Here is a 15,705-nt window from a genome sequence, read left to right on the forward strand (position 1 = left end):
ACTTTAGCATACATAAACAATCAAATGTATATGTGCGGTTGTTTTAATTCTGATGTGTGCCATTATTACGTTCAACGTTTAATTGTAGATTAATTGCTGTATTTTTGTCTGAGGTAATTAGGTGTGGAGATAATTTCATTGCACTTGCAATGACAGTAAATCATCATTCATTCATTCGTAGATGTACTTAGCAAGAATTCAACATGTTTATGTAAAAAAAAAAAATACTCTATGACACTTTGCTGATTGTTAATCTTGGGGACACTTTTTTCTCGTTAAATATTATTTCTAGACTTCTGCCATTTTCATTTCCTGCATTTAGCCAAACACATAAAATCTATCCATGCTCACATGGCACTCACGTGGCGCTCACGTGGCGCTCACGTGGTGGTCACGTGCCGCTCATGTGGTGCTCACATGGTGCTCACATGCCGCTCACATGGTGCTCACATGCCGCTCACATGCCGCTCACATGGCGCTCACATGGCGTTCACATGCCGCTCACATGCCGCTCACATGCCGCTTACATGCCGCTCACATACCGCTCACATGGCGCTCACATGGCGCTCACATGGCGCTCACATGGTGCATTGGCCAGACGGCGGCTGAATTTCAACAAAACAAGATAACCGGAGTAATTTTATCGCATCACATGGACTGACAAGGCTGCTCATTAACTGGACAGTTTGTTGGAGGCTGTCAGTACAGGCCTTGTCGATTCTCTGGTCACCATGCCGGTTAAAAACACACACACACAAAGACACAAAATAACCACTACAACCCATCGTCTCATCGCAGAGGAGTTGGCGTGAGCCCAAACCATGTCTGTGTGTAAAATACCCGGACAAGCGGCCCCTCGAGTCGGTCCCTGGGGGGAGGTAGTTGGAAAACCGTCTGCTGGTCGGTGGAGTGAACCTGCTGCCCGGCGGCTGATGGAGGATCAGTAATTACTGAGTTTAGATTAGCATATGAATAGTGACAGTGGGCAGCAGGATCAGCGAGCTGCAGCCATTCGATATTATGCTGCTGCTGCCGAGCAACCGTCCACACATCATCCGGTGCTCTGAGGGCCAACGAGACGCGTTTTACTGAAGCCGGGTAAAAAAGAAATAAACAAACTTAACCGTAAAGTCTTCATACACGAGTTTATATGCCTCACAGGTGTCTTTTTTTTTTTTTTTTTTTTTTTGTAGGCTCGGATATTGTTGACAAGCAATAACAGTCAAACCAGGATGGGATGGTGTTTGTTGCCTAGCAACATTCTAAACCTAATACAACTGCAACTGTTGACGTTTGTGGGAAAAACGCTCGTATGAAGCTTCGAGTGTTGGAACTTTTGTCAGTGTGTGGTTTAAAAAAAATCAGTTTTCCAACAATTTGTTTTTACTGCAGCTTCTGCAAATATTACCCCCAGACCACTTTTATAGGGACTTTTAAATTTTACTAAGTGAATTTAAAATATTGCCATAAACAGGGGCGGATCTACCTTCAGGTGAATGGGGGGGGGGGGGGTGGCAGAAAATTGTAAAAATCTCTACCTTTTTTCCTTGCATTCTAAGGCAATCTGGGAAGCTGAATACTGACTCTCTAGTCATTGTTTTAAATCTACAGTTTTTGTTTTAACCAGTGGAACTCCTGAGGACAGAAATGAGTTGAGCTGTGCACCGCAGTAACTAATTCCACCTGCAGCAGAGTTCATCCATGACCCTTTATTATGCAAGACCGTTCCCATATTTTATCGCACGTCTGGTCAGCGGCTCAGAGGACAACCCCCCCACACCCCACACCCCTCCCCGTCCCCAAATCTGCCTCTGGTGAATAATTGCAAATCCAGCAATTTTATATCATCAGAATATTTCAAGAAATGTCAAAGTTCTGAAGCAAAAACAGAAGATTCTTTCAAATAAGTGAAATACAGATGTAAAATTGACAGTTACTGTCAAACTTTGATGCATTACAGTCAGGTCCATAAGTGTTTGGACAGTGAGAGTATTTTTGTGTTTGTGTCTCTGCACATCACCTTAACATGAAACAATTGAGATGCGATTGTAGAGTCTGGATATTCTGGATATTTATTTGGATATTCAGTACTTCTAATTTCAGAGCCCAAAAGTAATTGGACAAACTAAATATGATGTTTATTGTTCATACAATTCCACTTTTACACCCAGTTTGCTTTTCAGACAGTTTTTCGCACTGGTACTGCTGTACGCTGTACTGTAATACCGTAGTATTATTGCTGCTGCAACAAGTGATTTTCCCCATTGTTGGATCAATAAAGTTTGTCTTATCTTAAGTCAGGTGACAGATACATGAACATTAAGTCTAGAATTTCTTTTACACCAATCAATAGGAAATGCACATCGTATGGGCCTTGCAGGGTAAATGTGACAGTAGCAATCGTGCAAGAACGAGGCCAGTGAGGGAAGCCAGCAAGATGACCATAGCAACTCTGAAGGAATCAAATGGAAATGCACCTAACTATCTTGCTAAACTTATAAAGACTTATGTGCGCCCTGATTCCTTTCTGGTGCTGGATGCGGACTTGCTCTGTGACCCAAGGGTTAAAAAGAAGTCAGCAGGTTTTAGAACTTTTTCCTGCAATGCTCCTACCTTGTTGAACAGGCTGCAGCTTCCACTGATTCTTTAAAGACTAGGCTTAAAACCTATGTATTTTCTATTGCCTATATCCTTAGTGCATGAGTTTTATCCTCTTTTATTTAATTTGCTTATACAAAGTGTTTTTTATGGTTTTAATTGCTTTGACTCTGTGATATGGGGATCTTGGGTTACACCCTGTTTACACAGAGTCCACGACCGATGTGTGATCGAAAAATGGTCTCTGCTCGCCGTCACTCTCACTGGCTCTTACCGGGGTTGCAGGCTGGCCACAGTGGGGTCTCCATGGTTTCAGTGCGGAAGGATCGGTGTCGCCAGCTGAACACCCCCCCCCCAAAAAATCGGTCCCCCGCCTTCACTGTGTCTACATCATTTCAGAGCATCAGTAGTGACTGACCAATTATCGCCGCATTTTCTGCTTAAAAGTGACTTTAGAATGATTTAAGAGGTTTTACTTTGTCATCTGAGGGTTAATAATATTGCCTTTGATCTCTCTGGGTGTAGGAGTCAGACAGAGTCAGACTCAGAGTCAGACTCAGACATGCTGCTATGACACTCTGATCGCTCCCCCATTTATTACTAGGAAATAACGCCAAATTGATGTGGAAATGATCGTTGTACAAAAGCTTCAGATATCTGTCGCTGAGATAGATGATGACTGGAGTGCAGTTTGAAGCAGAAACAAGGCGATAATCAGTGAATTGCTGCTGACGCATATGCAGTGAAGGCGGGGAGACAGATTTTTAGGGGGGACCGTTCAGTCTGTGGCACCAGTTCGAACCCCCACCCCTGATACATTTCTCCACGTAATGTGGAGTTGCATTAGGAAGGTCATCCAGCTTAAAACCTGTGCCAAAATCAATATACAGATCCACCACGGATTTGCTGTGGTGACCCCGAGTGCAAAACAAGGGAGCAGCCGATGGGACTTCCTTACTATTATTTTGATTATGTGGCTTCTGTGGCTGTGATCGTGGACAACGCACAGTATAGTGCAACTTTTGTCTGCTGCATCACTGCTTTCACTGCTAAAATAAGATCAATCAATGTACAGCTGCAGAGACCAAAAGAAACTCCTTCACAATATTTAATTAGAGACTTTCTTTTTTTGAAAGTAAAGTAACAGTAACTAACAACTTGAATCTAATATACGGGTGAACAAAAGCATTTTATGGCATTCCAAAATGACTTTAATCCACTGGTGGAATGTTCTAACTGCAGATGCTGATGTATTTGTAGGATTCTGAGGTTAATTCAGGTCACTGCTGTGCAGGTAAGAATCTCTAAACCACAGTCTGCGTTTAGCGATTCAGTCTCTGCAATGCAGAACTTATGGGCTGCATCAAAATCACCTGTGCACTGATAGCATCTGGAAAGATGAGCCAATGAGGCGGAAAAGGAGCTACAGCACCGTGGTGGCTTTTTTTTTTTTTTTTAAGTCAAGGGAAGCTGTTTAATGTCCCTGGAGGAGTACGGAAATAGAGTTTTGGTAGCTGAACACTGTCTTTTTCCTTGTTCGCTTATCAAGATCATCTCATCGAAAGTGAGAATGGCCCTCTGTGGAAAAGTCAGTCAGAATGCACAAATATCAAACATACCCTATGTAATACTGCAGAGACATTCTTCCTGTTATCAGAACAGTGACAGGGTCTGTTTCATTTGGGACAGCTGCTGTGCAGAAAGTCTGATATTTTTGCAGAAGGGGGAAAACAAACAAGCGTCCATGTTTCTGCAAATACAGTTTTTGTCACAAACAGATCAAAATGATCTGAAAGTATAAGTATCTTCATTTTTTTTAAGTTTAAGGTACAGCAGCAGGAGCTCAGAAACTATTAGTTTGAGCAAAGTAGTGTACAAATGTGAACACAGAGCCAACAAAAACTGAAGTGCAGAATTTTCTGCTATTCACACAGCGTAATATGAGGATTTTTTTTTTTTACATGGGTGGGTTTACAACATGTGTGAACTCTGCACATAACCTACATACAAGGTGTATTCAAAACGTATCCAACCTTAATTTATCCCATGGAAACAAATGAATTGTGCCAGTTGTCGTTTGTTGGGGAGGTGAAGTTTCTTAACCGTTTGCTAGAACATGACAGATGGACTTGAGCAAGTAGTAGAGTTGAGACGTGTGCACATCCTTTAGGAGCAGATAACTCAACTGTTCCAGACTAATAGGACCCCAATGACCAACTTGGGGTATGTGCCAAAATCTCTACAGCCCGAAAATGACCACACTCTTTTAAAAAATACCACGCCCTTTTTATGTGTATTGAGCAAAGGATGTGAATACTTATGTACATGTGATTTCTTCATTTTTTTATTTTTAATAAATCTGTCAAAATTTAATGTTGTCATTATGGGGTGTTGTGAGTAGAATTGTGAAGGAGAAACTGAATTTACTCCATTTTGCAAGAAGGCTATAACATAACAAAATGCGAAAAAAAAAAAAGTGAAGCGCTGTGAATACTTTCTGGATAAACCATAAGCACAGGTTCATTCCATTTTGATAGAGGATTTGTGAACGACAGAGCAGAGGCAACTTTGTCTGGAGGTCTGGCAGGAGCTGCTGTTTCTGGCTTTCCCAGCCAAACAGAAAACTCCTTTGTCCTTTGTTAAATTGTCAGGCTTTCTACTCTCCTGGCATGGCTCCTTCTGAAATTTGTTTTTTTTTTTTTTCTCTCTCACTATCAACACAAGATTAAAAGGGACTCAATTTGAGTTGCAAGAAGACATCATGCAGAATGTAATGGCGCAGTTGGGCACAATTCCAAAGGAGGCCTTCCAGAAATGCTTCCAACAATGGCAGAACCGCTGAGAGAAGTGTGTGCAGTCCCACCCCCCTCAAAAAAAAAAAAAAAAAATATATATATATATATATAGGAAGAAACCTTAAGCAGACGTGACTCAGTGGGGTCATCTGCTTGGCCATAATAATAATAATAATAATAATAATTTAAAAACACACAAGCACAACAAGGAATTGTCAGAACATGCATCAACAGAAATTTTGTAGCTCTCAGGGTCCAGTCATACCAGGAGTTATGACCACGTTAACACTGGTCTTGTTAGGAGAGACGGCATCCATCCCACTTTAGATGGAGCAGCTCTCATTTCTAGAAATCTGGCCAATTTTATTAAATCCTCCAAACCGTGACTACCCAGGGTTGGGACCAGGAAGCAGAGTTGTAGTCTTACACACCTCTCTGTAGCTTCTCTTCCCCTGCCATCCCCTCATTACCCCATCCCTGTAGAGACGGTGTCTGCTCCCAGACCACCAATAACCAGCAAAAATCTATTTAAGCATAAAAATTCAAAAAGAAAAAATAATATAGCACCTTCAACTGCACCACAGACTAAAACAGTTAAATGTGGTCTATTAAACATTAGGTCTCTCTCTTCTAAGTCCCTGTTAGTAAATGATATAATAATTGATCAACATATTGATTTATTCTGCCTTACAGAAACCTGGTTACAGCAGGATGAATATGTTAGTTTAAATGAGTCAACACCCCTGACTCACACTAACTGCCAGAATGCTCGTGGCACGGGCCGGGGCGGAGGATTAGCAGCAATCTTCCACTCCAGCTTATTAATTAATCAAAAACCCAGACAGAGCTTTAATTCATTTGAAAGCTTGACTCTTAGTCTTGTCCATCCAAATTGGAAGTCCCAAAAACCAGTTTTATTTGTTGTTATCTATCGTCCTCCTGGTCGTTACTGTGAGTTTCTCTGTGAATTTTCGGACCTTTTGTCTGACTTAGTGCTTAGCTAAGATAAGATAATTATAGTGGGCGATTTTAACATCCACACAGATGCTGAGAATGACAGCCTCAACACTGCATTTAATCTACTGTTAGACTCAATTGGCTTTGCTCAAAATGTAAATGAGTCCACCCACCACTTTAATCATATCTTAGATCTTGTTCTGACTTATGGTATGGAAATTGAAGACTTAACAGTATTCCCTGAAAACCCCCTTCTGTCTGATCATTTCTTAATAACATTTACATTTACTCTGATGGACTACCCAGCAGTGGGGAATAAGTTTAATTACAGTAGAAGTCTTTCAGAAAGAGCTGTAACTAGGTTTAAGGATATGATTCCTTCTTGATGTTCTCTAATGCCATATACCAACACAGTGCAGAGTAGCTACCTAAACTCTGTGTGTGAGATAGATTATCTCGTCAATAGTTTTACAACCTCATTGAGGACAACTTTGGATGCTGCAGCTCCTCTGAAAAAGAGAGCCTTAAATCAGAAGTGCCTGACTCCGTGGTATAACTCACAAACTCGCAGCTTAAAGCCGTAAGTTGGAGAGGAAATGGCGTCTCACTAATTTAGAAGTTCTTCACTTAGCCTGGAAAAAGAGTCTGTTGCGCTATAAAAAAAAAAGCCCTCCGTAAAGCTAGGACATCTTACTACTCATCACTTACTGAAGAAAATAAGAACAACCCCAGGTTTCTTTTCAGCACTGTAGCCAGGCTGACAAAGAGTCAGAGCTCTATTGAGCCGAGTATTCCGTTAACTTTAACTAGTAATGACTTAATGACTTTCTTTGCTAATAAAATTTTAACTATTAGAGAAAAAAATACTCATAACCATCCCAAAGACATATCGTTATCTTTGGCTGCTTTCAGTGATGCCGGTATTTGGTTAGACTCTTTCTCTCCAATTGTTCTGTCTGAGTTATTTTCATTAGTTACTTCCTCCAAACCATCAACATGTCTATTAGACCCCATTCCTACCAGGCTGCTCAAGGAAGCCCTACCATTAATTAATGCTTCAATCTTAAATATGATCAATCTATCTTTATTAGTTGGCTATGTATCACAGGCTTTTAAGGTGGCAGTAATTAAACCATTACTTAAAAAGCCATCACTTGACCCAGCTATCTTAGCTAATTATAGGCCAATCTCCAATCTTTCTTTTCTCTCAAAAATTCTTGAAAGGGTAGTTGTATATTATATTGGGGCAACTGTTTGTTGTGATTTGGCGCTATATAAATAAAATTGATTTGATTTGATTTGATTTGATGGGGTGTGCTGGATACATGTAGAATTTCTGAATAAGTCATTCTTAAGAGTATAATAAACAAACAGTGAAAGAAAGCAGAACACTTGACTTCATGCTGTAATGGGGACCAGATAAACTCTGACTGTGAGGAAAGATCAACAAGCTTTTCCCATCAACGCAGAGCCGAGACGACTCGGAGGCAAAGTCAAACTCACAACCGACTCAGTTATCTGCAGCTGATTAAATAAGCAAATGTGAATTGACATCATCTCCATCGTGCATAAAGGATCATTTCTAATGAGCGGGCACGTACGTTACGGTGTGACCTCAGAAGAGTGACAAGCTCAGCCAGCTGGAGCGGGTCCAAAACCAAAGGAGAGAACGGAGACGAGTCTAATGAAAACACAGACTTCTCTAATCTGTTTATTCTCCTCCTCCTCCTCCACTGTATAAACTCTCAAAAAATGAAAAAGACAACAGCTGGAGGATATGAGGAGCAGCGGCGGCGGCGGCAGCCTGTCAAACCTCAAGGGATTAAACAATCGTATCACTAAAAGGTTGTCGGTTTGAAGCCAGAAACAATCAGAGTTTGATAAATGTGACTGAGGGACATTTTTTCCTTTGAGGAAATTAAACTTTCAGATCCCATTCTCATAGATTAATATGAAGAACATTTATTACTATAATGTTTTACTATATGATAAGTGATGTATTACTTGTTTGAAGCTCGAACCTCAAACTTTATATTCAGGGAATCGTGTAAGTGTAGGCAGCAATATGGCTGTGGGGACTTTCACATATGAAAGAGTGAATCACATGAGTCTGAGCAACAGTGGATGCCCAGCACATGCACAGAAAATGTAAAACGTATTGATCCGGAGAGGTTCGGCCATAATTTATGACTAAAATGGGTCAGGTCAACCGATGCCATACATCACTGTATTCACTGCTTTACAGAACTACCTGGAGTCTGGGGAGCCACTGTACCCAAAAGTAACCATCTATCTGCTGCAGCCAGGAGACACGGGGGCATCTCCTTGCCCTTTTCCAGTTGCAGGTTCCTCAATACTGAGACACCTACATTCTGAATCACACTCAGAGAAACGAGCCATGTGGTCAAAATGTCATAGCTGATTTTACAAAAACGTAAATAAATACTCCTCATCCAAGTCTCCCTAAATAACAAAGTCATTCTAATGGACCCCAAAGATTCTCCAAAGAGACCGATTACCGAAGACATCCAGTCGTCACCTTAGGTACTGGTTAGCATCCACGTCTTACAGTAAGACAGGAAACCCCAGGAGACCAAAGACTTGGACCTTTGTTCACCATCACCAAATCATCTCTCCAATGACGTCACATCATGAATCCAAAAGCTCTTCCCAGCCATCTCTCAAACTCAACGGACAAGGACCCGGAGACAGAAACATCATGGCTGAGACTGAACACACAGGAAGTAAATTGCATTACACAAGCAAATGATCAATTAGTAACTAGCTACATCTTCCATTTAATTTAAACATACATGGAGAACTCAGGTGTGGCTATTTATGTGTCTGCTTATGGCCTGTTACCGAGCAACAGTAACAGTAGGTCACTGGTAACCTAAACAAGGCCTAACAGAGACTTTTCACACATGCAAATGATAGGGCAAAATAGCAAAACAATTGTTAATTTTGTGATAAAAGCATGGAAATTGGCACACATGTTCTAAATTAACTAATGTTTATTTTCAGATATGGAGCCATCCTGGAGCTGACCTCTACTGAGCTACAGGGGTCAATAAAGAACTACACAGGGGTCAAAATTTAAAAAAGCTCCAATCATGTTGAAAAAAATCATGACCACATTATTTGTCTGATTATAACGATTCCAAAAAGGTATAGTTTGGACTATCTGTGACTGAATGTTCTGGAGTTATGGGGTAAAAACGTAAAAAATGGTGACAAATCAATCAATCAATCAATTTTTTTATATAGCGCCAAATCACAACAAACAGTTGCCCCAAGGCGCTTTATATTGTAAGGCAAGGCCATACAATAATTATGTAAAACCCCAACGGTCAAAACGACCCCCTGTGAGCAAGCACTTGGCTACAGTGGGAAGGAAAAACTCCCTTTTAACAGGAAGAAACCTCCAGCAGAACCAGGCTCAGGGAGGGGCAGTCTTCTGCTGGGACTGGTTGGGGCTGAGGGAGAGAACCAGGAAAAAGACATGCTGTGGAGGGGAGCAGAGATCGATCACTAATGATTAAATGCAGAGTGGTGCATACAGAGCAAAAAGAGAAAGAAACAGTGCATCATGGGAACCCCCCAGCAGTCTACGTCTATAGCAGCATAACTAAGGGATGGTTCAGGGTCACCTGATCCAGCCCTAACTATAAGCTTTAGCAAAAAGGAAAGTTTTAAGCCTAATCTTAAAAGTAGAGAGGGTGTCTGTCTCCCTGATCTGAATTGGGAGCTGGTTCCACAGGAGAGGAGCCTGAAAGCTGAAGGCTCTGCCTCCCATTCTACTCTTACAAACCCTAGGAACTACAAGTAAGCCTGCAGTCTGAGAGCGAAGCGCTCTATTGGGGTGATATGGTACTACGAGGTCCCTAAGATAAGATGGGACCTGATTATTCAAAACCTTATAAGTAAGAAGAAGAATTTTAAATTCTATTCTAGAATTAACAGGAAGCCAATGAAGAGAGGCCAATATGGGTGAGATATGCTCTCTCCTTCTAGTCCCCGTCAGTACTCTAGCTGCAGCATTTTGAATTAACTGAAGGCTTTTTAGGGAACTTTTAGGACAACCTGATAATAATGAATTACAATAGTCCAGCCTAGAGGAAATAAATGCATGAATTAGTTTTTCAGCATCACTCTGAGACAAGACCTTTCTGATTTTAGAGATATTACGTAAATGCAAAAAAGCAGTCCTACATATTTGTTTAATATGCGCTTTGAATGACATATCCTGATCAAAAATGACTCCAAGATTTCTCACAGTATTACTAGAGGTCAGGGTAATGCCATCCAGAGTAAGGATCTGGTTAGACACCATGTTTCTAAGATTTGTGGGGCCAAGTACAATAACTTCAGTTTTATCTGAGTTTAAAAGCAGGAAATTAGAGGTCATCCATGTCTTTATGTCTGTAAGACAATCCTGCAGTTTAGCTAATTGGTGTGTGTCCTCTGGCTTCATGGATAGATAAAGCTGGGTATCATCTGCGTAACAATGAAAATTTAAGCAATACCGTCTAATAATACCGCCTAAGGGAAGCATGTATAAAGTGAATAAAATTGGTCCTAGCACAGAACCTTGTGGAACTCCATAATTAACTTTAGTCTGTGAAGAAGATTCCCCATTTACATGAACAAATTGTAATCTATTAGACAAATATGATTCAAACCACCGCAGCACAGTGCCTTTAATACCTATGGCATGCTCTAATCTCTGTAATAAAATTTTATGGTCAACAGTATCAAAAGCAGCACTGAGGTCTAACAGAACAAGCACAGAGATGAGTCCACTGTCCGAGGCCATAAGATGATCATTTGTAACCTTCACTAATGCTGTTTCTGTACTATGATGAATTCTAAAACCTGACTGAAACTCTTCAAATAGACCATTCCTCTGCAGATGATCAGTTAGCTGTTTTACAACTACCCTTTCAAGAATTTTTGAGAGAAAAGGAAGGTTGGAGATTGGCCTATAATTAGCTAAGATAGCTGGGTCAAGTGATGGCTTTTTAAGTAATGGTTTAATTACTACCACCTTAAAAGCCTGTGGTACATAGCCAACTAACAAAGATAGATTGATCATATTTAAGATCGAAGCATTAAATAATGGTAGGGCTTCCTTGAGCAGCCTGGTAGGAATGGGGTCTAATAAACATGTTGATGGTTTGGATGAAGTAACTAATGAAAATAACTCAGACAGAACAATCGGAGAGAAAGAGTCTAACCAAATACCGGCATCACTGAAAGCAGCCAAAGATAACGATACGTCTTTGGGATGGTTATGAGTAATTTTTTCTCTAATAGTTAAAATTTTGTTAGCAAAGAAAGTCATGAAGTCATTACTAGTTAAAGTTAATGGAATACCCAGCTCAATAGAGCTCTGACTCTTTGTCAGCCTGGCTACAGTGCTGAAAAGAAACCTGGGGTTGTTCTTATTTTCTTCAATTAGTGATGAGTAGAAAGATGTCCTAGCTTTACGGAGGGCTTTTTTATAGAGCAACAGACTCTTTTTCCAGGCTAAGTGAAGATCTTCTAAATTAGTGAGACGCCATTTCCTCTCCAACTTACGGGTTATCTGCTTTAAGCTACGAGTTTGTGAGTTATACCACGGAGTCAGACACTTCTGATTTAAAGCTCTCTTTTTCAGAGGAGCTACAGCATCCAAAGTTGTCTTCAATGAGGATGTAAAACTATTGACGAGATACTCTATCTCCCTTACAGAGTTTAGGTAGCTACTCTGCACTGTGTTGGTATATGGCATTAGAGAACATAAAGAAGGAATCATATCCTTAAACCTAGTTACAGCGCTTTCTGAAAGACTTCTAGTGTAATGAAACTTATTCCCCACTGCTGGGTAGTCCATCAGAGTAAATGTAAATGTTATTAAGAAATGATCAGACAGAAGGGAGTTTTCAGGGAATACTGTTAAGTCTTCTATTTCCATACCATAAGTCAGAAATGAAAATGAAATGTCAGTTTCAGTTTGTACAGGGGTCAAAAGTTAAAGTTGCTCCAATTTTGGTAAAAAAAAAAAAAAAAAAAGAACAAAAAAAAAGATGCAGATTATTGGTTGAAATAAAAGGATTAATAAATGGTATAGTTTTGACTGTGTTGAATGCTTGGTCTCCAAAGTAAAGGTCAAACAAGGTCGATGTCCACTGGATTCAATGACATATGACATATGTTACCCTGTAACATGATAACAGATGACATGACAGATGGTGTAAACTATTCCATATTAAAATGCTATTAACTCAACCAATAATTTATATATATATATATATATATATATATATATATATATACGAGGTCTCTTAGATAATAAACCGACCCTTTTATTTTTTTTTTTAACTATATGGATTTGAATGACATGCGATTACACCAATCATGCTTGAACCCTCGAACGCATGCGTGAGTTTTTTCACGCGTGTCGGTGACGTCATTTCCCTGTGGGCAGGCCTTGAGTGAGATGTGGTCCCGCCCTCTTGGCTGAATTCCTTTGTTTCACACGCTGCTCGAGACGGCGCGCGTTGCTTTATCAAAAATTTTTCTGGACCTGTGAGGAATATCCAAGTGGACACTATTCGAGAAATTAAGCTGGTTTTCTGTGAAAAGTTTAACGGCTGATGAGAGATTATGGGGTGTTTCTGTCGGTGTAAGGACTTCCCACGGAGCGGGACGTCCTGCAGCGCTTCCAGACGCTGTCGTCGGCCTGTTTCGAGCTGAAAACATCCTAATTTAAGGCTTAATTCACCCAGAACATCGTGAGAGAACAGAGAAGATTCAGAAGAGGCCGGCATGAGGAATTTATGCGGACATTCTACTGTTTAAGGACATTTTTTTAATGAAAGACGTACGCGCAAATTCGCCGAGTCGTTTCCGTGACGACTCGGCAAATCTGTGTGCGCCGCGACAGGAAAAACACCTCCGTGTTGAAAACCATTTGTAGAATTCAGGCGGCTTTTAATGGCTTTCAACAAGTGAGTAACTGAGAAATTGTTTAACAGCTTGGGCATGTTCCAACTTGCCCGTTAAGATTTCCAACGGAGGTGTCTTTCCTGCCGTGACCCCCCGCGGTCGGGTCCAGCCCGACATGCGACTCTGCCCGCACGTTCTTTCATTACAAAATGACCGTTAACAATGGAATGTCCGAATAAACTCCTCATGCCGACTTCTTCTGAAAGTTCTCTGTTCTCTGACGACTTACTGCGTCAACAGAGCCTGAAATGTGGAAGTTTTCAACTTGAAACGGCGAGACGCTGCCGCCTCGAAGCGCAGATCGCCGTCAGGCGCCGTCAGGCGCCGTGGACCGTCCTTAAAGCGACACTACCAGACCAAAATCTCTCATCAGCCGTTAAAATTTTTACCGAAAACCAGCTGAATTTATTGAATGGTGTCCACTCAGTTGTGCCTTACAGTTTTGAAAAAATTTTTATCAAACAAAGCAACAGTCTCTGAGCCATTCCTAAACAATGAAAAAAATCGACGAGCGGGTGGACGATTCCTCACTCAAAGACTGCCCACAGGCGAATGACGTAACCGACAGGCGTGAAAAAACTCTCGCATGCCCACGAGGGTTCAAGCATGTCTGATGTAATCACATGTGATTCAAATCCATATGGTTTTTGAAAAAAATAATAAGGTCGGATACTTTTCTAATAGACCTCGTATATATATATATATATATATATATATATATATTTTTTTTTTTTTTTTTTTTTTTTTTTTTTACCAAAACTGGAGCAACTTTAACTTTTAACCACTGTACAAACTGAAACTGACCTTTGTCACCATTTTTGCTGTCATCGATACGCCAAACTATACCTTTTTTGAATCGTTATGATCAGACAACATGATTGGAGCATTTTTAAATTTTGACCTCTGCGTAATTCTTTATTGACCCCTGTAGCTCATTAGAGGTCAGCTCCAGAATGGCTCCATATCTGTAAATAAACATTAGTTAATTTAGAATATATGTGCCGAATTCCATGCTTTTATCACAAAATGAACAATTTTTATGGAAATTTTAGCTAAGCTGCACCACTAAAAGACAGTTTAGGAACAGATCCTTAAAATTCTACCTCACAGGGTCAGGAACCCAGTGAAGAGACGCCATCATGGGTGTAATGTGGTCAAACTTTCTGCTTCCGTCAAAACCCTGGCAGCAGCATTTTGAACCAATTGTAGACCCCTAATGCTGGACTGTGGTAAACCAGAGAAAAAACATTGCAGTAGGTCAGTCTAGAAGAGACAAACACATGAATCAGGGTCTGTGCATCAACCATAGACAGGATGGGAGGAATCTTTGCTGCTTCGAAGATGGAAGAAAGTAGTCCTCGTGAGATGTCGTACATCTATAGAATGTATAGTGATCGCAACAACCGATGGCTAAAATGAAAAATCCATGGTGTCGAGCAAAGTTTGAATAAATGGAATATAAGTGACCAGTTGGTGTTCAGGTAGAATCTAATAGGACAAACGCTAGACTTTGTAATTTAGTGCTTTTGAGAGGTCCTCAGTACAATCCAGATGTTCACAGTTCCCAGTAGATGCCACATGCCTCAGTCTTGGAAGGAAATCATAGGATCAGATGGATGGCTGATGGATGGACAGAAGGATCGATGAAGCCCAACACTCTGGTCCCCACTTCAGTTTCAGTACCTTCACCTCGGTCAGAACAAAATAGAGTGCTAACATCTTACGTTTTCACTGGCAACATACTACTACGCTTCTCCAGGAGGGATGTGGAGATTAATCAATACAAATCAGTTTCTAGATACAATCGTGCGTGATGTGAGTGTATCAATTCATTCAGTGTGCATCGATTCAATTGTTGTCTGAAATCGCGATGCATCGGTCACTGCATGCTTGCATCAATTTTTTTCCGAGGTACACTGAATGCATCATAACTGACGGAAGCCTGAAAGCAATTTTCTACCGCAACAAAACTATTTCAAAATGGAGGCCCGCGAGAATAGCAGCAAGCAGTTGGAAGACATTTTTGATGCACCTAAAACATTTAAATCAGCCGTTTGAAAATATTTTGGCTTTTTTAAAAAAAGATGGGAAACTTGAAAAGACGTGGGTCATTTGGAAAGTATGCCGTGGCCACCGCTGCGCCACTCGGCAAGACTGGTAAGGAAGTATCTCCGATTACTTTTGCCAAGGCAGTACTTTGTCATTGAGTGACTCACTTTAAGTCACTCATTTCAATTTCTTTGCATCATGTTGAATCACATCGTATCGGATGGTGAGGAATTGAATCACCGTCAAATACATATCAAATTGCATCGCATCGGGAACCGGAGCGAGTCGTATCGTCGGTATCAGCATGTATCGCAAG

General features: G+C 40.7%; 1 protein-coding gene across 1 annotated transcript in view; it reads right to left on the bottom strand.

Annotated features, from left to right (window-relative positions):
* Positions 1 to 15,705, bottom strand: part of kazna (kazrin, periplakin interacting protein a) — a 461,830-nt gene that overhangs the window by 358,824 nt on the left and 87,301 nt on the right. The window lies entirely within an intron of this gene.

The sequence above is a fragment of the Thalassophryne amazonica genome, chromosome 6 (assembly GCF_902500255.1).
Source record: "Thalassophryne amazonica chromosome 6, fThaAma1.1, whole genome shotgun sequence".
In the NCBI taxonomy this organism is placed as follows: Eukaryota; Metazoa; Chordata; class Actinopteri; order Batrachoidiformes; family Batrachoididae; genus Thalassophryne; species Thalassophryne amazonica.